This window comes from Micropterus dolomieu, linkage group LG09 (assembly GCF_021292245.1).
Source record: "Micropterus dolomieu isolate WLL.071019.BEF.003 ecotype Adirondacks linkage group LG09, ASM2129224v1, whole genome shotgun sequence".
NCBI lineage: Eukaryota > Metazoa > Chordata > Actinopteri > Centrarchiformes > Centrarchidae > Micropterus > Micropterus dolomieu.
In genome coordinates this window covers 886,734-910,472 of record NC_060158.1, presented here as the reverse complement: position 1 = coordinate 910,472, position 23,739 = coordinate 886,734, and the positions used below count along the sequence as shown (strand labels likewise).

At 43.6% G+C, this 23,739-nt stretch overlaps 1 protein-coding gene across 2 annotated transcripts in view; it reads right to left on the bottom strand.

Moving 5' to 3' along the window:
* LOC123976444 (zinc fingers and homeoboxes protein 2-like) overlaps window positions 1-23,739 on the bottom strand; it is a 120,122-nt gene that overhangs the window by 15,887 nt on the left and 80,496 nt on the right. The gene's annotated exons all lie outside the window — the stretch shown is intronic.

Below are 23,739 nucleotides of genomic sequence, written 5' to 3'. Positions count from 1 at the left end.
CATAAACTCTGGTCTTGGTCTCGACTCAGTCTCAGCCCCTAAAAGTCTCGGTCTTGATAAACTCTGGTCTTGGTCTCGACTCGGTCTCAGCCCCTAAAAGTCTCGGTCTTGTCTCGGTCTTGATGAACTCTGGTCTTGGTCTCGACTCAGTCTCAGCCCCTAAAAGTCTCGGTCTTGATAAACTCTGGTCTTGGTCTCAACTCGGTCTCAGCCCCTAAAAGTCTCGGTCTTGTCTCGGTCTTGATGAACTCTGGTCTTGGTCTCGACTCAGTCTCAGCCCCTAAAAGTCTCGGTCTTGTCTCGGTCTTGATAAACTCTGGTCTTGGTCTCGACTCGGTCTCAGCCCCTAAGAGTCTCGGTCTTGTCTCGGTCTTGATAAACTCTGGTCTTGGTCTCGACTCGGTCTCAGCCCCTAAGAGTCTCGGTCTTGTCTCGGTCTTGATAAACTCTGGTCTTGGTCTCGACTCGGTCTCAGCCCCTAAGAGTCTCGGTCTTGTCTCGGTCTTGATAAACTCTGGTCTTGGTCTTGACTTGGTCTCGGTTTGGGCGGGCTTGACTCCAACACTACTGTCCCATATAAAGGCGGGGTCAATTCAGTGATTTTAGCAAATAAAAGCCTGGGCTATTAATCAAAGTTTTACGGTAAATTTTGCCATTAGCCAGTCACAGAACAGCAACAGTAAGCAGGCACATATGTTATTTCACTGAGGACCTTCTGGAAGCCCTGTACGGACCCTGATTGGGTCCCGGCACCCCGCTTTGGGAACCACAGACTGGCACTTAAAGCATTACATAACTTGGAAGCCTTAAATGGCAGCGGAGAGCAGCAGAGCTAAATAACTGATGGATCTTGTGAGGCAAGTTGATGTACTGATGAGAACAAAGCTGGCTTGTCATCGGCAGAGAACCTTGACGGAGTTTTAGGTTTCGGGTGATTGGCCGGATAATTGGAGCGCCGCTCTCAGGATCGCACAGACGACGTGCGGCCAGTTGGCAAAACTCTTGTATCGTCGAGTATCTCAAGGTCGAGCCTGCTGAGCTGAATACGATCGACGTCAATCAATCACTTCATCCCATCATCGCTAATGTCTCATCATTTACGCTCTTTCCTTCCACTGAATCCTCTGATCTATAGACTCACTGTGTGTGAAGACACAAGTATAACTGATAGGAAGACGGTTAATCCTTTTTTAATTACTGTAGATACTTCTTTACGTCAACCTTTGTGGTATTTCATTGAATTTTATATCATTATTTTTGAAAAAGCATTACCAGTGTTACGCACACACATACTTTATATTAGAGGGGGAGAGATTAATTGATTGACAGAAAATTAAGATTAAGATTACAGATTGAAAAATACAAACATTTCTTTGATTCCAGCATCTCCTATGTGAGGACCTGTTCCTCTTATTTATTTATTTATTTCACTGTAAATGTTGGTCAGACAAAACAAAACCTCTGCAGAAGTCATCCTCATCTGGGATATTGTTTTTTTAATTATTTTTAATTTAATTTTTTTTACATTTTATAGACTAAAAGATTTATTTATTAATCGAAAAAGAATCTGTGGATCATTTTGTAATGGAAACATTAAGTATTGTGGTATTCAAGGTATTTTAATGTGTTTTTCCATGTACTTCTGTTCAGTATGACCTCAGCTTGTACAGACCTGAAACTTGCTTGAGGCCATTGAAGAGCAAATATCTGAATTTAGTCACTCTTTTATTGCGTGTTCATGGACTGCAGACTTTCATTTTCATTTATTTCAAACACTAATGTGACGTCCACTGTGCTTGATTATCTATCTGAAGCAAGTCTCATGTCTCAGAAGGTGAATTTTAAAACTGAAGCGTAATGAATGGAAACCAACAAATAAAAAGAAATACTACAAAATGCTTTGAAAAATCTGTCATTCAATATATAAAGCTAGTTTTGTTTATTGGTTTACTTAATTTTAAATTCCGCCTCCGTCATTTAATAAAATTAGTCGTAAACATGCAACATCCGGTTAGACTTTCAAAATAAAACTTGGTGGTTAACGTTGCTCAGGTTTTGGCAACAAACTTACTTTTTTAGGTTTAGGAAAAGATTGTGGTTTTGGGGTAAAAGAAGTAGATTAGTTAATAAGTACGTTAAGTAATAGTAAGTAAGTACAAAGTAACAATAAACAGTAGCAACAATAAAACAGTGGCGCAATCAGACAATCATACATAAGCATTAACCAATATAATCATTGTATTTGTGTACATTAAAAGGCACGTGAATAATCAAAATTAAGGCATTTTTGTATTTTAAAGAGCACATGAATATTCACATTTAAAAGTTTACGGGGAGACAAAGGCCTTGTTGTTACTTAGGTAAATTATATAGCATAACTTCATAAAGTCCGGTGTCTGACCCATCCATCCACCCAACTCCTTACTTTATTTATTTATATTCAGACTACGTTTAGTGTTCATGAAGGATGCAAAAGGGCTTCGCAATGCATTAAAAACTGACGCCAAGGGGTCTTGACCAACGTGTCCATATGTGACGACTTGGGAGTGAGTTTCTACTCTGGCCGAGGAACTTTGCTGCTTTTAATCGTTGCTAAAACACAAAAAGCCAAGTAAAGACTCCAAATACTGACTCAAAATGATGTTCAGTTTCATGTCTCTCCTCACTAAAGCCCCTGTTTTTGCTCTTGTGTGAAAATACAGTGTTTTTATAATAACAGCATTTCTAAAAAGAACTAAGAATTGTGTACATCTGACATTATAAATCTCCTGCTGGTGTCGGATTATGAAGAGATGATGCCTGGATGTCATTTTCACATTAGCTTTCATTTCAGTTGTGATTCTGTTGACATTTAAATAAATAAAACTAGACACACACAGACAAAAAAAAAAAAAAAAAAAAAAAAAACAGCCAGGAGAAGGAGACAAAAAGTCTGGGTTTTGAACAATGTGTGAACGCTGCTCCTTGTGAGTAGATACTGATAATAAGGTTACAATCAATGTACACACACACACACACACACACACACAAACCGGGAGGTCAGAAAGTTAATCTCAGCACCGTCCAGTGAAGTGAAACATAAATCATGTTTTACATAGAGTGTTGCTTTGCTTCAGGGAAATCTGCATGGATTCTGACACACACACACACACACACACACACACACACACCGTCGTATGAATATCTATGAAGAGACACACAAATATGCTGACTCACACACACACACACACTCACGCACAAAATCCGTGTGACCTCCAGCTGTCATGACGGACGAATGCAAGACACACACAGTCACACAAACACCCACCGGCTTCACATGGCCATGGTTTATGAATGCAACACACACACACACACACAAGCTTCTATCAATTCTCTCTCAGCAAACTGTCTGCCCCCCCCCCCCACGACCATGAAATATGAATGAAACACAATTAGCAGCTTTAAAGAACTTTATCAAGGCCAAGGCCCATACACACCCCTAAAAAACCTCGCCCTCCTACACACACACACACACACACACACACACACACCTCAGCGAACTGTGGATAAAAGAAATAAATAAAAAATAACATCGTCCTTGGACATAGCGACAAACCACAAACATCTGTCAGAGCAACAGATAAATAATCACGGCTCACAATGTCTGTGAATTTTTACAAACACCGACTTTTGGAATTTCTTTATTTTAATGGAATAAAACTTTTTTTTTTTGCAGCCTTTAGAATTTTAGTTTTCTGTGTCGGAGCACGCCGCTTCGCCCTCGTGACTCCCCTGCCATCCTTCCACCCTAAGATTTAATGGATGCAGTGACTCATTAAAAAGTGAAGGGGGGGGAGGGAGGGAGGTGGGGTGGGGTGGGGGGGGCAAAAAAAAATTAGGAAAGAGACTGGGAGAGATAGAGACAGTGAAAGCGGTGCTTCATTTCCATGGCGTAACCATGGCAACAGCAGCGCAGGAGAGACGGCGAGGTGCCCTTCTGCCGTCGCAGCGCCTCGCCGCCGAATATTAACCAGGCCTGTATGCTCAGGTGCTAATTAGGAGAAGAGGAGGGGGAGGAGGAGGTCGGTCAGGAGGGAGGAGAGGGGGGACGAGAGTGAAAAAAAAAAAAAAAATAATAAAAAAAAAAGAGTGAGAGGAGAGGTCAGGAGGGGGAAGTAAGGGGAGGACAAAAAACAAGAGGCAACCAGAGGGGAGGAGGAGGTGGAGACGGGGAGGTCAGGAAGGGGCAGAGGATGAAGAGGAGGAGGAGAAGTGGGAGCAAGGAAAGAGGAACAGGTGGTGAGTAGAGGAAGAGGAGGAGAGAGGGCACGAGAATGAGAAGTGGAGGAGGAGAAAAGGGGGAGAGGTGGAGAGAGGTTGAGGTCAGGAAGGGGCAGACGAGGAGGAGGAGGAGATGGTGGGTCTGGAGGGAGGAGAGGAGATGAGAGTGAGGAAACAAAGAGTGAGAGGAGAGGTCAGAGGGAGGGAAAGAAAACAAGAGGCAACCAGAGAGGAGGAGGAGAAAAGGGGGAGAGGAGGAGGTCAGAAGGGGACAGGGGATGAAGAGGAGGAGGAGAAGTGGGAGCGATGAAAGAGTAACAGGTGGTGACAGGAGGAAGAGGAGGAGAGAGGGGACGAGATGGAGGAGATGGAGGTCAGGAGGGCGTAGTAGGGGAGGACAGTAAACAAGAGGCAAGGAGAGGAGGAGGTGGAGGAGGCGGCCATTAGGGGGCAAAGGATGAAGAGGAGGAGAGATGGGAGCAAGTGGAACAGGTGGTGACTGGAGGAAGAGGAGGAGAAGTGGAGGAGAGGGGAGGTCAGGAGGGAGGACAGAAAACAAGAGATGTGTAGAAGAGAGGAACAGGAGGAGGTCAGGGGTCAGATGAGCAGGAGAGGGAGAATGAGGAGAGGAGCAGACAACGAAAAAAGGGGGAGAAGAGAGGATTTGAAGAGAGGAAGATGAGTGGTGGAAGGAGAGGAGACGGATTTAGGAGAGAAAGGAGGAAGTAAGCAGGAGACATCAGTGAAGAGAAAAGAAAAAAAGCAGAAAGAGGAGAAGGGAAGGAGTTCACAAAGTAGGAAGGAGGCCCCAGGAGGAGAAAAGGGAGAGGTAGAAGGGAGTTAAAGAGAGAGAGTGAGGAGTAAGAGTCAACGGGGTAGGATAACAAAACCAGGGAAAGGATGAAGTGAGAGAGAGAAAGACGAGGAAAGAGATAAGAAGAAGGAGGAGAGAAAGGAGGGACGAGGAAAAACCAGGCAGGACATGAGGAGAAAAAAAGAGAAGAGGAAAAAGAGATGGGCAGAAAAGAGGAGAGAGGGAGGGAGAGGAGAGGTACATAAGGAGAGAGGAAGGACATAAAGAGAAAATAAGGAGAAAAAGGAGACATAGGGAGAGAGGAGGAGAGGCAAGGATAGAGGAGCGGAGGAAGGAAGGAAAAACATAATGAGAAAATAAGATATGAGGAGAAAAGAGAAGGGAGAGGTCAGATTAAAAGAGGGGAGGATGGAGACAAGAGGAGAAAAAAGGGGAGGGTGGAGACTTAAGGAAAAGGGAGGAGAGAGGAGGGGAGATGAAGGAGACATAAGAAGGAGGGAGGAGGGGAAGATGGAGACATAAGGAGGGGGGAGGAGAGGAAGAGGAAAAAAGGAGGACAGGAAGGATATATAAGAAGGAAGGAGGAGGGGAAGGAGAGATAAGAAGGAAGGAGGAGGGGAAGGAGAGATAAGAAGGAAGGAGGAGGGGAAGGAGAGATAAGAAGGAAGGTGAAGGGGAAGGAGAGATAAGGAGGAGTAGAAAGAGTGATAAAGAGAAAGAGAGGAGGATAGAGACTTAAGGAGAAAGAAGGAGAGGATGGAGACATGAGGAGAGGGGAGGAGAGGAAGGAGATGAAGAGAAAAAGGAGGAGAGCAGGGAGAATAAGGAGGAGAGGAAGGAGAGATTAGGAGAGGAAGGAGAAAAAGGAGGAGAGGGGAGGAGAGGAAGGAGATGAAGAGAAAAAGGAGGAAAGGAGGGAGCATAAGGAGGAGAGGATGGAGACATGAAGAGAGGGGAGGAGAGGAAGGAGAGATGAGGAGAGGAAGTAAGGGAGTCTCGTCTTCTCTGAGCCTGTCAGGATGATCTGTTCTGCTCCGAGAGGTCAGAGGAGGACAAAGGAGGTGAAAGACGGAGAGACAGAGGAGGAAGATTAAAGGCATAAGGAGAACCGAGATGAAAAGAGAGGGTAACAGAGGGAGAAAGAGAGAGAGGGAGGAGAGGAGGCGAGACAGCGGAGGTGTAGAAAGAGAGCGAGCCGGATCAATAAAACATGCATGAGGCTCTGTGTACGTCTGCGTGTGCGTGTCCACGTGCACGTGTGTACTTTTACAGGTGTCTTTCTTCTTCATGTGTGTGTATTTCAGGGTCTTCCTCTTTCTTCTTCTTCCTCCTCCTCCTCATCTATACGTGTCCCCGCACTCCCCCTCCCGTCTGCCTACGCTCGAGTCGTACTTGGCGTGTCTGATTCTGCCTCTCGTGTCCTCACATCACGTGTAAGTCTTTCCGAGCGGACGCGTGCATGAATGTCTCCATATGTGGATGCGTGTGCGTGCGTCTTCACGTGTGTGTGCGTGTCCTCAGCTAACACGGCGCCATGAGCTGCCATAAGCCTGGGAGACTCAGTGCACCGACACAGACTTACATTCAGCCGTATATAGGTCAGTGCAGCCCGTCCACGCCAACAGTCAGTGCGCCGCCTCACGGCCTCCGCTGCGCATCATTTAGCAGCAGATGTCGTGGTGAAAAAATAAAAAAACATGTTTTAAAAAGGAGACAGGCCCGTCGCTCAACATACACATAAAGAAATAAAAGATATATATCACAAATACGTCATCTGTTTCAACATCATTCACTCCTGTAGTGTCTCTCAATTCCTTCCATACTTTTAATTATTCACTGTTTTGAGTGCATAAAGGCAAAGTGAAAAAGGACGGTGCACTCATAACCATCAGACAGCCGAGTGCGGAACAACTTAACAGTCGCCATCTTGGTCACGGGAGGCCGAGGGGACCGCCAGCGTCTTTTCAAACTTGTGAAACTTTCAAACTTTTTTCAATTATTATGTTTTTTAACAATAAACAATAACAATAAAAGTCATATTTGAGGAACAAATAGAGGAAAAACACTAATGGTGGCATTTTTAACTGCATGTATGCAGAAACATCAGAAGCATATTTTTATCTTTATCTAACTTCATGTTGACTCATCTCAGTTTTAACATATCAACCTCCAACAGGTAACAGATTACATAGTTTTCTTTACAGTATGTGAGAACAAAACTTCTTCTTATTTCACGTGAAGGCCGCAAACCAGTTAAAAGTTGCCATTTAATGCTGTAATATGCACTTTTGCAACGTTTTATTTATGTTCATATTTGTTAAATGTCTGTTTTATTATAATATAATTTATTTATTTACCTCTGAAAAAGTAGAATAGATGCAGGTTACAGATATCAAACTTAATGCAATCAGACTCCAGTTGGTTTGTGGTGTATAAAAACTACATTTTATTAAAATTTTTTATTATAAAAAATAAACCTGTTATTAATATTTTACTGTACATACTAATACTATTTTTATTTTTTTTTACCTTGATTGACCTCCTTGAATAAAAGTTTTTCATTCTTTTATACGCCAGAGGCATAAATATTTGGAAAACAAGAGAGTAACCATGGTTACAATGCTGCTATCAATCAACTGACACCGTCCCCAAATGACTTGGAGAACATAACCATCGTATATTAACCCAAAATGGAGTTAAAATAACTGTGGACGTCGTCTGACCGTCACCATCTTTTTTTCTTGCTCTCTATCTTTGACAAGTGTCCTTCTGCAAAACTCTTGAGATCGGGGATGTGTTAAGTGAACGATGGGGAGCCGACTCCCGTCTGAGAGTGTGTACTCCGGTGCACAGAGCCCTGACCTCAACCCCGTCCAACAGCTTTGGGATGAACTGGATCGCCGCCTGTGAGCCAGACCTGATCACCTTATCGCATCAGCAGCGTGGCTAAATGAGAGCAACCCTCTGCAGCCAGGTTCAAACTGAAACCAGGACAGTTTGAAAGCTGCCAGATATTTTAGCAGGCAAATTTGCTGTCTAGAAACATCCAAAGTAAAATGGTGCATCAATAAAGTTCCAAATAAACGCAGGTATTGTTTTGTTATTTATAGAAGTTTTCATCACAGGTTGGAACAGGTGCGTAAGTTTTACCTGTTTAATGGTTCCCATTAGTAAGAATGTATGCAGTCAGGCTACTCGAAGGCGCTTTGGATAAAAGGTTCCACCAAACGGCACATTTTAATGGCAAGTTAAATCCTTTATGGGGATTTAGTGAAATGACTTTTACAGGATGAGCGCGGCCATAGGCAGCCTGCAGTTTACACTCATGAGAGATGATTCTTTAAGGCATTCCAGTCATTTTACACAGTGAGAAGGCGAAATACCAGCTGCCGCGAGAATGAGCAGTTTTTATATCCGCGCAGAGCTGCACAATCAAGTCATCGTGCTTTCCAGTTGAAATTTTGGTTTCTGTATTTAGGCTTGTAAAATCCTGCCATGTGTTGTTTTAACTGTTTTTCTGGCTTGAGTTTAAATTGTCACAATATTGAGTTTTTGTGCCATTTGAAAACAATAATCATGACTGTCACCTCACTATCTTGCTGCTCAAATAGAATTGTCCCTTTTATTCCTGCTACACACTGTGAAACCACAAAAAGTTAACGCGAGTGAGAGCTCACATTTTGTCGTCCCTCCTGGCCGAATTCCTCCACTGCATTAAGCTGATCTGTTTCTGCATGTGATGGCTCTACTGCAGCTGAACCACACCTCACCATAAATATTTATTTACCTTCGTTTAACCAGGTAAGCTCACTTTGAGGTTGGAGACCAGGTGAAGGTCGCCTCATGACAAGTCGCAGACAAAACAATAGGAAATTAGGCAATGGATAAAACAAAACTATCACCAGATTACAGTCCTTAAAGAAGGCGAGAAAAAGAGACACTTCAGGAGCCATTTACCTCTTTCATCATTTAATTCTGCCCGAGAGTTTCTGTAATTAAAAGTCTTTTTGCAGAGTTCTCAACAGGAACAAACAAGGTGAATAATGTAAGAGTCAATGCTGAGAACACAACAACTCTGACCGGCAGTTTCTCTTACTGTGAGTGAAAAACTGTTCACACTGATAACTATTGCAGAAAGTTGAGTGTGGAATGCCGGACACTTCTCACCCTCCGTGGTCGCCGTCGAATAAGGAGGAGGAGAAAGAGAAGGAGGAGAAAAAAAGAAGAAAAAAAGAAGAAAAAGGAGGAGAAAGAGAAGGAGGAGGAGGAGGGGGAGAAAGAGAAGGAGGAGGAAAAGAAGGAGAAAAAAAGAAGAAAAAGGAGGAGAAAGAAGGAGGAGGAGAAGAAGGAGAAAAAAAGAAGAAAAAGGAGGAGAAAGAGAAAGAGGAGGAGGGGGAGAAAGAGAAGGAGGAGGAAAAGAAGGAGAAAAAAAGAAGAAAAAGGAGGAGAAAGAGAAAGAGGAGGAGGAGGAGAAAGAAGGAGGAGGAGAAGAAAGAGAAAAAAAGAAGAAAAAGGAGGAGAAAGAAGTAGGAGGAAAAGGAGAAAAAGGAGGAGAAAGAGAAGGAGGAGGAGGAGGGGGAGAAAGAGAAGGAGGAGGAAAACAAGGAGAGAAAAAAAGGAGGAGAAAAAAAGAAGAAAAAGGAGGAGAAAGAGAAGGAGGAGGAGGAGAAAGAGAAGGAGAAAAAAAGAATAAAAAGGAGGAGGAGAAGGACGAGAAAGAGAAGGAGGAGGAGGAGGAGGAGGAGAAGGAGGGGAGGAGGAGAAGGAGGAGGAGGGGGAGAAAGAGAAGGAGGAGGAAAAGAAGGAGGATAAAGAAAAGGAGGAGGAGAAAGAAGGAGGAGGAAAAGAAGGAGAAAAAAAGAATAAAAAGGAGGAGGAGAAGAGGGAGAAAGAGAAGGAGGGGGAGAAAGAGAAGGAGGAGGAGAAGAAGGAGGAGAGAGAGAAGGAGGAGGAAAAGAAGGAGAAAAAAAGAAGAAAAAGGAGGAGAAAGAGAAGGAGGAGGAGGAGAAAGAAGGAGGAGGAAAAGGAGAAAAAAATAATAAAAAGGAGGAGGAGGAGAAGGAGGAGAAAGAGAAGGAGGGGGAGGAAAAGGAGGAAGGGGAGAAAGAGAAGGAGGAGTAAAAGAAGGAAAAAAGAAGAAAAAGGAGGAGGAGAAGAAGGAGGAGAAGGGGGAGAAAGAGAAGGAGGAGTAAAAGAAGGAAAAAAGAAGAAAAAGGAGGAGGAGAAGAAGGAGGAGAAGGGGGAGAAAGAGAATGAGGGGGAGAAAGAGAAGGAGGAGGAAAAGGAGAAAGAGAAGGAGGAGGAGAAGAAGGAGGAGAGAGAGAAGGAGGAGGAGGAGAAAGAAGGAGGAGGAAAAGAAGGAGAAAAATAATAAAAAGGAGGAGGAGGAGAAGGAGGAGAAAGAGAAGGAGGGGGAGGAGAAGGAGGAAGGGGAGAAAGAGAAGGAGGAGTAAAAGAAGGAAAAAAGAAGAAAAAGGAGGAGAAAGAGAAGGAGGAGGAGGAGAAAGAAGGAGAAGAAGCAGGAGAAGGGGGAGAAAGAAGGAGGATGAAAAGAAGGAGAGAAAAGAAGGAGGGGGAGGAAGAGAAGGAGGAGGAGAAGAAGATGAAGACAAAGAGGAGAAAGAGAAGGAGGAGGAAAAGGAGAAAAAAATAAGAAAAAGGAGGAGAAAGAGGAGGATGAAGAGAAAGAGAAGGAGGATGAAAAGAAGGAGAAAAAAAGAAGGAGAAAAAAGAAGGAGGGGGAGAAAGAGAAGGAGGAGGAGAAGAAGATGAAGACAAAGAGGAGAAAAAGAAGGAGGAGGAGGAGGTCATGTGATCATCGTTTTCGGTAAGCACACCACACGTTCGATTTAAAACACCACCACCCTGAACACCAGAACAGTTGTGTACTCAGAAGTACACTTTTGAAGAATGTTCCCTCTTTCAGAGTCGGATCACCTGTTGACTTTCAGAAAGGCTACAGTGTCACAGTAAAGTGCTACAGTTTCTGCCTACTAAAACTAAAGTGTAGTGGCACTTGTCTCTCTAAAGGGTACCTCCCCAGCGACAAGCATTTGTACCCCTTTAAGTACACACCCGTACTTCTATTTCACACAGCGTACTGCGTGTTAGTGTAACGGAAGTATTCGTATTTACGCACAGCTTAAGAAATCCTTTTCTTCAGTAGTGCTTACAAAGTCCGATGAATTACTAACCTACATCATCACCATCTTTATTCCTGCTCTCTATCCCTGAACAGTTTCCTTCTGCAGAAGTCCTGACAGCAGTGACGAGCTGAGTGACCTCTGTGAGCCGGCTCGTTTCAGTGAACGGCGGGAAGCGGCTCCCGTCTGAGAGTGAGTACTCAGAGTGTGGAAAAGTGGCGTGCACACAGCCCTGACCTCCACCTTATCACATCAGAACTCTCTGCAGCCAGGTTCCAACTCAAACCAGGGGAGTGGAGCCCGTTTTAAAGCTCGTGGTTTCGGACCCACATGTTCAACTTTCACATGTGGGTCTAACATTCAGCTGTCCACATACTTTTGGCCATATATAGGGATGCACCGAATGTTCTGCATCTGAAATTAATTGGCTGAAAATAGCAACACTTTTGGTGTTCGGCCTAATAGGTCAAATAACGAATAAAGGTTGACATGTCGGCAGTGGGAAGCATTTTAAAGTGTCCAAGAAAGACCCAAAAATGGCTGTTTGCAGACGCTGTTCTGCTCAATTGTCTCCCAGCACATCCACTCCATCTGTGGCTGACTTCTTAGAAAAGAACCACTTTAAGTGTCACTCGTCTGTGAGAAGGCCATTAAGCTAGCTGCACCTCAATTTGGAGTGCACATTTATTAAAGCCTTTATGGTAACTGAAACGGCCCAGAGCGAGCTGACAGGCAGGTTAGCGACTTTATCCTGTCAGTTTGTCTCTTTAAAAAGACAAGTGTTGCAGTATGAGAGTCCTACCTGAAGAGAGGCTGTGAAGTCTTCATGTTACGCCGTACGAGAACCACATACAGCATTATTTATCAAACCGGGTCGGACTGGATGAATTTAGCGCGAGGAGGAAACAGATGTGACAATGTCTGGTTTTCAAAATAAGGCGTCTATACAGCATGGAAATAAGATTAATTGGATTATATTCACAGAAAGTATAAAACATATTACATGTGTCCATTAAAAGTAAATGGACACCCTCTCGGGCCCCGGACCCCCCCCCCACCATAGTCTCTCCACATCCTGTGGGAAACACTTGACAATTTAATTTATGCAATGGTTAAAAAACATAAACGGAAAAAGTGTGAAAAACCTTGTTGTTAAGTATTCGGGAAACTTTTTCATTATATTCGGTTTTGGCTTCGGCCAAGAATTTTCATTTCGGTGCGTCCCTGGCCATAAAGTGTATAATCTTAGGTAGCACCTGTTAGGAACAGTAGATACCCGGAGAGACCCTGCCTGTGAGGCTTAATTTAAAAAAAGTAAATTTTTTAGATGGAAAACAGGCTCCAGATAATTTATCCATATCAAAACAAACCCGTCCATCCGTCCCTCTTAGCGTCTCCTTAAAAGCAGGACTTCCCTCTGACACGCTCACTCAGAGATTACAGGAACACCACTCACTGTTTCCTTCCCGCTGCTTATTTTCACTACCACCGTTCGAGGAATTCGAGCTTCATCTACCATCGCTCTCATTGTGAATCGCTCCGGATAAGACTGCCTCAAATGCAAATGTGAATGTAAATAACCGTCCAGCGATGGTACTTGTGCGTATAAAGGCGCTGCTGGGGGTGTAATGCATTCTTTCGCGGCGAGGGGTGAAAAAGAAAAGGCTTCCTCCTCTTCCTCTGAATGGGCAGGATGGGCCACCTCGCCGAAGAAAATTCCATTAGTATTGGTTTCTGTGGAGGGTTTTACTGTCACATGGGCTGTAATGCTGCCTCAGAGGGCCTTTACGGCCTGCCAAGAAAAATTTCTGGAGCCGGGCGTGGAAGGAGCCCTGCTGAGGGGAAAAAAAAAGAAGAAGCTCTGGACTCCATAAAAGGACTTCTAATAAACTTTTATCAGTCACAGTGCTTTGCTCCAGACCAGATTTATTCTTTCACGTTACTCTATTTCCACGTTCTGTTTAATAGCTGCTTTCAACGCTGAGGGTCTGGACCTGAAGCGGCTCATGGCCACACTGCTTATGGACGACCTCCACAAAACCTGAGAAGGAATGCGAGTTAAATCACCTGGATGAACGGAGATTTTTTTTATGTTTTGTTTCTGATTTAAAGAGGTCATATTGTGCTTTTTTGCATGTAAGAGGTTTGCAAAGTTAAAAAAGCCCCACTCTGTTTCTGATTGGCTAGTAGTCCTTAACTAGGTGACGCCAAAGTAAGATCATACAGAAGAGAGATGCTTCACTCAGTAGCTGACACGGAGCGGTCAACACACAAGGTGAAAAAGAAGAGCTGCAGCGATGTGCAGTAAATATGATAATTAAACCATGCTGGTACAACACCTAAATAAAATTATGAACCTGAAAACGAGCATAATGTGACCTCTTTAAGGTAAGTTTACCTCTGTAAACGTGATTCTGCAGCTTCAGTCACTAAAGTATTTGTATCTGAAAGCAGTATTGTACAAATCTGTGTCTGAAGAGCTTGATGAGTAAAAGAACGGTAAATCTTTCTTGCTGAGATAAAACATTGTTTGACAACGAGAAATTCTTCAGTGTATTGTTTTGTAAATACTGTTTTCATTGAGGAGTTGTTTCAGGTTTCTCTTGCCTGGATTCTGGCGCTGCAGCCTGTCGGAGAGTTATGAGGGCTTGTGGGGGTTTCCTCTTGCAAGCAGTTTGGTCTCACTACAGTTGTTTTAATCAAAAGAAAGTGATTACAAATATGCAAATTGTCATTTACTAATAATTGTAAATACTTTTTTCACCTTTATTTATTCATGGCAGTGGATAAGACACATGCCTTTAGTGTGAAAGAACCGGCTTCAATCCCCCACTGTGACACATCAATGTGTCCCTGAGCAAGACACTTAACCCCTAGTTGCCCCAGAGGCGTGCGACCTCTGACCTATATAGCAGTTGTAAGTCGCTTTGGGTAAAAGCGTCGGCTAAATGAATAAATGTAAATCACTGGGAGCAGGAACGCCCTGATCACATTCACACAGTTGCACCTGGAAGCCGCCCAGCACAAGCACAGTCTGATCTGCTGGCCTTGAGCAGCTCAGCAGTGTTGGTAATGAGGGAGGGGCAAGCACGGTTTCCCCCACCCAGATTTAATCTGCCAGTCCAGGGATTAAACCCACATGGGTAGATTTTCTACACATGCAACTAATATTGATATTGGACTGCAGCAGAATAAAGTGCATCATTTCCTCTTACAATCAATATTTACACCCTTTTTAAGAGCGCTGCCACACGCAGAGAGTTTAGAGATGTACACGGAAAAACAGTCTTAATGAAACTGGAAAACACAAATATATACTTGTGTGTATACTGATTGAAATTCAGAACATTTCCAGACTTGGAAAGGAGGAAGTTTACTCTCGCAGACATTTTCATAAAAATCTGAGTGACTTTACACGCCAAGTTATTTCTCAGCAAGTTGCAGACTGCGATTCGCGTTAACTCGCATCAAGATCCAATTATTACCCGAGACATTCAGGTATTTTTTATTTGATTGGCTGCGTGTGAACATATTATCTCATTGGCAATAACTTGGACAAGCTCTTATCTCACTTATGAGAAACCTGCAAGAGATGCGCGCCTGAGATTAGCCGGGATGCCGAGTCACGCACACACCTTATCTTGTTTACTGGTGGGCTTCTGCAGTCTACCTGCGCTCTGTTTCCATGGTAATATTAACATTATTTCATGCTGAAATATTCTGAATATTGCTAACTTGTGTTTGAATAAATCGGATATTGCCGATGCTGTGATTGCATTGATTTCTGAAAACACTTTATATGTTTGTCTCCCTCATTTGTTCTTTCTGCCTTGTTCTCATTTTTTTTATCAGAATAATGTTAGAATAAAAACTCTGTTTATCATTCTCCCTGTAGCCAAATGTGCTGCTGCTTTTCTGCCTTCTCTCAAAACCATGTCCGTAAACACGGACAAAATCCCTCTTTAGCTGACCCAAATCTTGCACAGAGGTCAAAGTAGGCATTCGCTGTCTTGCTTAAGGGCCCTAGAAAAAGGAGGTTCACCTGTCCAGGGGGCTTGAGCCTGGGTGCTCCAGTGGAAGATCCTCTCCCCATCTCAAACAACTAACCAGGGGAAATTAATGTTAAATAAAGAAAATGAAAGGAGAATAAACAATCACCGCTGAGTGGAGCATGGAGCTGCAGCTCAACGGATATTATTTTGATTTCGGGGTGGGAGCTGGAAGTCGTACAAAAAAAAAAAGAGAGAATAATTAGGAAACACAGAGGGAGAGCTGGGGGAGTTTCATGGGGAGGGCTGAGGGAAACAGAGAGGAGGCGGCGAAGGAGAAGACAAATTGAGAAACATGAGGTCGGTGACACAACACACTCACGTTTGCTCTTTTCCACTCAGTTTTATCCCCATTATGTTTTAATCTAACAGGCTGATCCTCCTGCTCACAGCAAGCACCTGCAGCCCATCTGATACCAGGAGGAGACGCTCAGCAGCAGGACCAATGCTGCTCCTTCAAACTCAATATTATATGTTTTAGTCTATCTCCAGTATTAGGACGTTATGCAGCATGCAAGCCTGAGTTGGTGAAGTGATGAGTAAGATTGTAAGTAAGTATAGAGTCTCAGACCAAACAGTGTGCGTCATTACAACCAAACTCTACTTCACCAAATGAGAACCAGAGTCTTGTTACGCCGACTAACCGACTGCTGCAGCTGTGGACACCCAGACAGCTGGTCGCCTGCAGCAGCTGGGTCGGATGCTGCTCAGCGGGGAACACCGCCGTTAAAGGGCTAATCAGTGAGATAAGTAACACAAACTGACCGAAACACATCTGCAGGGTGGGGCGGACCGACGGGATGATCAGTACAGAGGACTTCATTTCCTGAACAGGTGGCTTTGAATACTCGCTTAATGTTTTGGGATAAAAGCAAAACAAAAACGATGTTTGTGGTTGTGTCTTTTAACAGCTTAACAATGAAAGACAGATCGACCTGCATCATAGTAAGACACTTTCAAACTGACAAGAACAACAACAAAAAAAAAAAAACATCTGTAGAGACCACGAGGGCTCAGGGATTTTGGAGCTAGACATGGTACATGGAGGCGTAAAATTTCATTTCTGATGACTCGCACATCTGACGCAGTGCACGAAGCAGTGCAGATTACACCTGGTGACCGTGCACAAGCAAATAACTCCCTAATAAAGGCAGGAATCTCTGTGTGTCTGTAAATTTGGATTATTTCGAGAACCGTTCATGTGTGCAGTGTCTTATTTTGTGCAATTTGGACATGCGACACGTTCAGAATTAAAATACTTTTGAGTAAACTACAGTACAACGTGAGCCACTCTGCTCTGCAACAGCGAGGGCGTGGTAGAGAGCAGTTGAAAGAGAGGTATCACGCACATTGGAGACAAATGTGTTGAAACAGAGCTGTAAGAGTGTTATGAAGTTCTAAGGAAGCTTTGAATATCTAGCAATATCCATCTAGCCATTGTCTGGTTGTTTCAGTTAATAATGCTGTGGATGGAACCAATGTGAGACGCACATTCTCAACAAGCTCTCTCTAAAAAGCGCAGGGAGGCGTCGCATCGGCCATCCTGGGAACAAAGCCTCCACCTTCATGTGGTCAGAGGTGAAACAGACTGGAAACATTCAACCAGAGAGGGCGGTGAAACACTGCGGTTCAGTCTGGTGTTGAGTTACTCTTTAAAAGGTCCAGTGTGTAACATTCAGGAAGATCAATTGACTGAAATGCAATATAATATACATAACTATGTTTTCAGTGGTGTATAAAGACCTTTATGTTTTTATTACCTTAGAATGAGACATTTCTATCAACATACACCACAGCAGCCCAAACGGACAAACTGCTCTACAGAGCGTGGTTTATCACTGCGCTGACTACGTACGAAAAACAAGCAGAAGTAGTAGTAGTAGTAGTAGTAGTAGTAGTAGTAGTAGTAGTAGTAGTAGTAGTAGTCGTCTGCTTTGTTAGAAGTAAGAAGAGAAGTGAAAACAAATGGAGGACCACACGTATTATTTGGCACAAGAGCTGACAGCATGTCAGCCTCCGTAGCTTCTCCTCCACGTTTGCAAACTGAGGGGTGAGCAGTGACTGATGGTGCGTTCATGTGGTGTCGGACATAAAGAAGTATACAGAATAGTATACAAATATAAATACTAAATACACAAATAATAAAAACTTTACCATAGGTAGTCTACATTAAATAAAAATATTTAAAGAGGACCACGTGTTGACAGTTTTCAGCTTTTTCATTAGAATTAAACACAGGAGCACGTGAATGCACAGTGAGCCATTTGTTGCAATTCCCAACCCCCACCACTAGATGTCACTAAAACTTACACACTGAACCTTTAAGATATGTCATGAAGTATCTCGTGTATCATTTCCCCTAAAGTAGGTTAAAAGTAAAACAGTTTTAAACATGTGTCTAATCCTCTCTCTCTTTTTAACTGAGTGAAATATTTAAACCCAGAACACCATGTTTTTCATGGTTGTCCTGTTACATCAGATGGAAAATCCTCTAAAAATCCTGTTTATCACTTATACATGTTTCCTTTTTTTTTTTAATTTGAAATAAAGTTACAAGTGTGTTTGTCGTGACTTCTGGCGATGGGCCTGTGGGGTTCAGGTTAATGAGCTTAATGTTCTCTGAAAGAACAGTTTGTTTTCTTATTTCAAGGGAACAGCAGTAGGTGGAGTTCTCCCGCTACGTAATGAGACCGTTAACCTGCTATGGAAATGTTTGATTTTCCAGGTGTTTGTGCTGATGAGTTGTTTCAGGTTTTCTGTGAAGCTCCAGCCTGTCGGGGTTGGAGGTTTGTGAGGGTTTCCTCACGCGTGTGCTCTTGCCGGTTTTGGGCCTGCTGCAGCTATTTTAATCAAAATAAAGTGATTATGAATATGCAAATTGAGCCATTTACTAATTGTCGCAGCCAATCCCTGCTAAATTAAGCTGAAATTCTGGGAAAAACTAATTTTGAGCCAAGAATGAATGCTGCCTGTCACACTGATGTTGGCGGGTCAAAGGTTCAATGGCTGCCATAGATTCGTGTGTCAGTCCCCACCGAGTGTCCTTGACCTAGACGTTGAACCCCCTCCTACAGGCCCTGGGACCTCTGACCCTGAAATAAACTACTGGTGGATGACTATGAGCCTGATTCCTAATGAAATCATTTGAATCTGTACATAAAAAAAATCTACAACGACCTGCTGGGTTTCATCTAACATGGAGTGTCGTCGCCGGCTGTTACCGAGACCCGCTCGCTGACTTTATTTACCGAGCGGTTTGTGTAATTTTGGCCGAAAACGGCAGGCTGCACACAGCAGAGGACGGCCCTGAACGGTGGCTGGTTTTAATCACACACACACGCAAACACACTCTCAGGGAGGCATTGAGAAACACAAGCATGCACACATTAATATGCACGAGCAATGGGAAGCATGCAGGGACGCTCACACACACACACACACACACACACACACACTCACGCTAAGCTGCCCATTCTAATAGGCTAAGCTTTACTCCATTTGGTTAAATGTTTTGTTAAAGAAGAGCTACACCAGTGGAGGGAGGGAGTGGGTGGGTGTCAGGAGGGGAGGAAGTAAGGAGAGAGCAGATGAAGGGATGTGATGCTTTCGGTGGTCTAGGAATTGAAAAGGGAGGGAGGAAGGAAGAAAGGAAGGAAGGAGGGAAGGAGGGGGGTTGAGACAGGAGAACAGGAATCAAAGGACTAAGGAAAAGAGAAAAGAAGGAGGTGATGATGGAAAAAGGAAAGGAATAGAGGGATGCAGAAAGAAGGGATGAATAGAAGAAAAAATGAGGGAGGAAGGAAGTAAGATTCAGACAGGATGAGAGGAGTGAAGGAGGGAGGATTGAGAAACGAGAAAATGAATCAAAGGAATAAAAAGTGAGAAAAAGAAGGAGGTGATGAAGGAACGAGGAAAGCAAGAAAAGAGGGAGGACAGGAATGGAGGGATGCAGGAAGAAAGGAAGGAAGGAGGGAAAGAACGAAGATTCAGACAGGATGAGAGAAAACAAGCGAGGACGGGAAAAAAGGATGGAAGGAGGGAAAGAGGGAAAGAGGGAGCATTTAGAGAGGAGAAAAGGTAGCAAAGGAATAAATAGAAAGAAAAAGGAGGTGATGAAGGAACGAGGAGGGAAGGAAAAGACAGAGGAAAGGAATGGAGGGATGCAGGAAGAAGAGAGGAAAAGACAAGGGAGGAAGGAGGTAAGAAAAGAAAGAAGGTAAGGAGGGAAGGCACGAAAGATTCAGACAGGATGAGGGAAATGAGAGGATTGAGAAAGGAAAGGAGGAATCAAAGGATTAAAAGGAGAGGAAAGTAAGAGGTGATAAAAGGAGGAAGGATGGGAGGATGTCATTCAGGCAGAAGAGAGGAATGGAAGTAAAAAAGGAAGGAAAAGATGGAGGAAAGGAAAGGAGGGATGCAGGAAGAAGGCACGTAGAGAGAAAAAGAAGGAGGGAGGAAGGAGGTAAGAGAGGAAGAAGGTAAGGAGAGAAGGCAAGGTAGATTTAGACAGGATGAGAGAAAAGGGAAGAAGAAATGAAGGAAGGATGGATGGATAAAGGGAGGATTGATACAGGTAAAGATGAATCAAAGGACTAAAAGAAGAGAAAAAGAAGAAGGTGATGAAGGAACGAGGAAGGAGGTTGTTCAGACAGAAGAGAGGAATGGAAGTTAGAAGGAAGAGTGAAGGAAGGAGAGAGGAAAGGAAAAGATGGCGGAAAGGAATGGAAGGATGCAGGAAAAAGGAAGGAAGGAAGGAAGGAAGGAAGGGAGCAGGTGGGTGGTGGGCATCAGGAGGAAAAGAAGAGAGGAAAGGAGGGGAGGAAGTGCAGAGCAGATGAAAGGATGCAATGCTTTCCCAGTTACAGGAATTGAGAAGGGAGGAAGGAAGGAGGAAAGGAAGGAGGCAGAGAAGGAGCATTGAGACAGGAGAAGAGGAATCAATCAAGAGAGAAAAAGAAGGAGGTGATGATGGAACAAGGAAGGAAGGGAGGAGGTCGTTCAGAAAGAAGAGAGGATTTGAAGTAAGAAAGAAGAGTGAAGGAAGGAGAGAGGGAAGGAAAAGTTGGAGGAAAGAAACAGAGGGATGCAGGAAAAAGGAATGAAGAGAGGAAAAGAAGGAGGTGATGAAGGAACGAGGAAGTAAGGAAGGAAGTGGTTGGGTGGTGGCCATCAGGAGAAGAAAAAGAGGAAAGGAGGGAAGGACAGAGCAGATGAAAGGATGCTCTCTGTGGTACGGGAAGGAAGGAAAGAGGGAGGATTGAGACAGGAGAAGGAGAGAAAAAGAAGGAGGTGATGAAGGAAGAGGAAGGAAGAGAGGAGGTAATTTGACAGAAAAGAGGACTGATGGTAAAAAGGAGGGAGAGAGGGAAGGAAAGGAATGGAGGGGTGCAAGAAGAAGGAACAAAGATAGACAAAGAAGGAGGGAGGCAGAAAAAGGAAGAAAGGGGAGACACAGAGAGGATTAGAGAAAAGGAGGGAGAGAGGAGGAACAACTAAAAGGATGAATAGAGGAAAGAGAAGGATGTAGGGAAGGAGAAGATGATTAAAAAAAGAAAGTACTCGGGTGAATGGAACAAGAGAAGAGATAAAGATGAGAGGAAAGGAAAGGGTGAGGGGAGGATGGAAGGATGCAAGGAAGAAAAAGGAGGAGACTGGACAGAATTGGATTTCCAGGCGGAAAGTGAGCATAGAGCGAGGGAGCATATGATTTAGATGGATGGAGGAAAGAAAGGAGGGAAGGATGAAGGGAGTGAAGGACCAGAGAGGCAGGAAGGAGATGAGTCAGGCAGGAGCAAGGAAGGGAAGAAAGGAGGAGTAAGGAAAGTAGAAAGGAGGGAAGGAGGTATGTCAAGAGATAAATGAAATAGAAGGACGGGGGAGAAAAGAAGGGAGGAGAGGATTAGCAGTAGGAAAGGGAGAAGGATTAAAGGGAGAATCGAAGGAGGGAGGGAAGAAAATAGGTGTGTCACGAGACAGAGTAAAAGAAGGAGTAAAAGAAAGAGGAGGAAGGAAGAAGACGGGGGAGAGGAAGGAGAAGAGAAAGAAGGGAGGGAAGGAAGGAGGGAGAAGTGTTGGGCTGGAAGGCCAAATAATGGAGCAGCTCATCTCATGGTGAATTTGAATGGAGGCTGAATTAATTTAAATCTCATCACGGCCCGCCCTCTAATACCTTATCAGTTCTGCACGGAGACAAGGGACGTAATCGCATTAGACCCGCCACTCTGCTCTACTGCGCTCTGCTACACATGCACACTAAACCAACACACACACACACACACAGTACCTGTGCTGGTATGAGCACACAAACACACACTGTGCATATACTAGTGAGCATGCTGTCATGTTGTGTGTATGTGTGAGTGTGCATTTGTGTGTGTGATTTCCCACCGTGTGCACACGTGCATTAAAACCCAAACACACACACACACACACACACACACAGCGTGAAGAAATGCCCCTATGAGCACAAACCAGCAAGACAACGGCATGCATGTAAAGACACACACACACACACACACACACACACACACACACAGCATGTAAACATACACCCATGGGTCATACAACACACACACACACACACACACACACACACACACACAGCATGGAGACACAGATGAATTGGTGTAAAAACACACACACACACACAGTCGTATGGAGCCGGACTAGCAGCCTTCCAGTTACCTTCTAGGGGAAAAGGCTCATGGGAAGTTATGCGTTGGGCTGTTGACATTGGCTGCAGCAGGACAAGCAGCTTTACAGCGCCGACTCCTAGTACTCACGCTGAAATGTACACACACACACACACACACACACCTCGACTATGGCCAAAACACACACACACACACACACACACACACACACACACACACACACACACACACACTCACTCTAAACAAGATGGCGGTGAGTTATAGGCTCCACACACTAACTCACACACTCCAAACAAGATGGCTGGGGATGTGTGCTACTTTTTTCCATCAATACATGTGTGTGTTTCGCTGCTCTGATGGTGACCGATAAGAAAAGGAAAACTCCACCCAAAAAAAAAAAAAACAGAAACTGGTGGTTGAGGGAGGAAAAAAAAACAAACAAAAAAAACCAAATCCTAACTGCTCGTACTGTCTTAAATTACGTTAAGTCCTGTCTTCCTCTTACAGAAGAAGTCGTGTCCTATCAGTCGCCGCTCGCCCTGTTGGGCCTGTATCTGTGTTTACATCGAAGAAAACGGCCGTCTCACAAAAACACGGGCGTTCACTTTTAGCTTCGATGAGTCGAAGGCATTAATGGGTGGAGGAAGAGAGAGGAACCCCCACCTTTTTAGGAGTCGGCTCATGATAAATGTTTGAATGGACAAAGTCCAAATTAGTCATCTTGGCCATTAATACACGGTCTAGGAAATTTAAAGCGTCAACATGCAGTTTGAGTAGCCTGTCAATCATAATCATGTTCAGGTTGTTCCCCATCTTCACGGTTCTATAAACAGCTATAGTCCTAAGATATGACAGGATTTCTTTCTAAATGCAGTTAGATAGATTCTCTAATGAGGTCTCTGGACCTTATTGGTAGTTTCTGGTGTGTTTGCTTTTCAGGACAAACATCAAACAGAGATTCAGTCAGTAGTTAAGGTCATCAGGTTTAGTTGTTATTCCATCAGAAATTTAATAAACAAAGTGTGTTTTTCCTGGAGCTGTCTTCTAGACTATCAATATTTGTCCTTGTATCTCCGATAAGTGGACGGTGCCGCTACTCCCCGATGACGTCACAAACTAATTAAATTAGTTGGCAGCTAATTTCATCATCAACTTTTGTTGACTACGTCCATTTTTTGTTGCACCCCTACACCAAACACCTACACGCTGAACCCAAAACAAACTAAATGCATGTTCTAGTGCAGGGGTATTCAATTAGATTTCAAAGAGGTCTAGTTAGAGAAAATTTCCTGAAGCAAAGGTCCGAAACATCAAAACGACGAACGTTATCATTCAGTACTATAACCTATAGTTGTATCAACACATGTTTTTAGTCAACAACGGACTGTCAAATCAAATAATATTTCAGTCAGTTTTCACATCAAACTGGAGGGATAATAAATAATAACTATTCAAATAATAAATTCTAAATTTAAGTAAATTAAAGTGCCTAATTTTTAGAAAAAATTTAATAAAAAGTGTAGCTTGAAGTGATGAAGTGTAGTCTAAACCAATTTTATAATAAACACACAAATGAACAGCTGTAATGCCTCCTCTTCTCTTTCATTTCCTCTTACAGAGCTACCACTTTCCTACTTTCTGTTGTTCAGTGAGAAACGTGAGCTCCAGCTAGCATGTTGGAGATCTATGAGATATTCTGGTTTTGAACTGCCCGTGGGAGGAATGTACATGTAAAAATCTGTACATTCTTGATTAAAAGTCATGTGAAATATCTTTTATCTTTCGTCTCCTCAATTCGGGTGTGTTTCCAAAACGTCTCT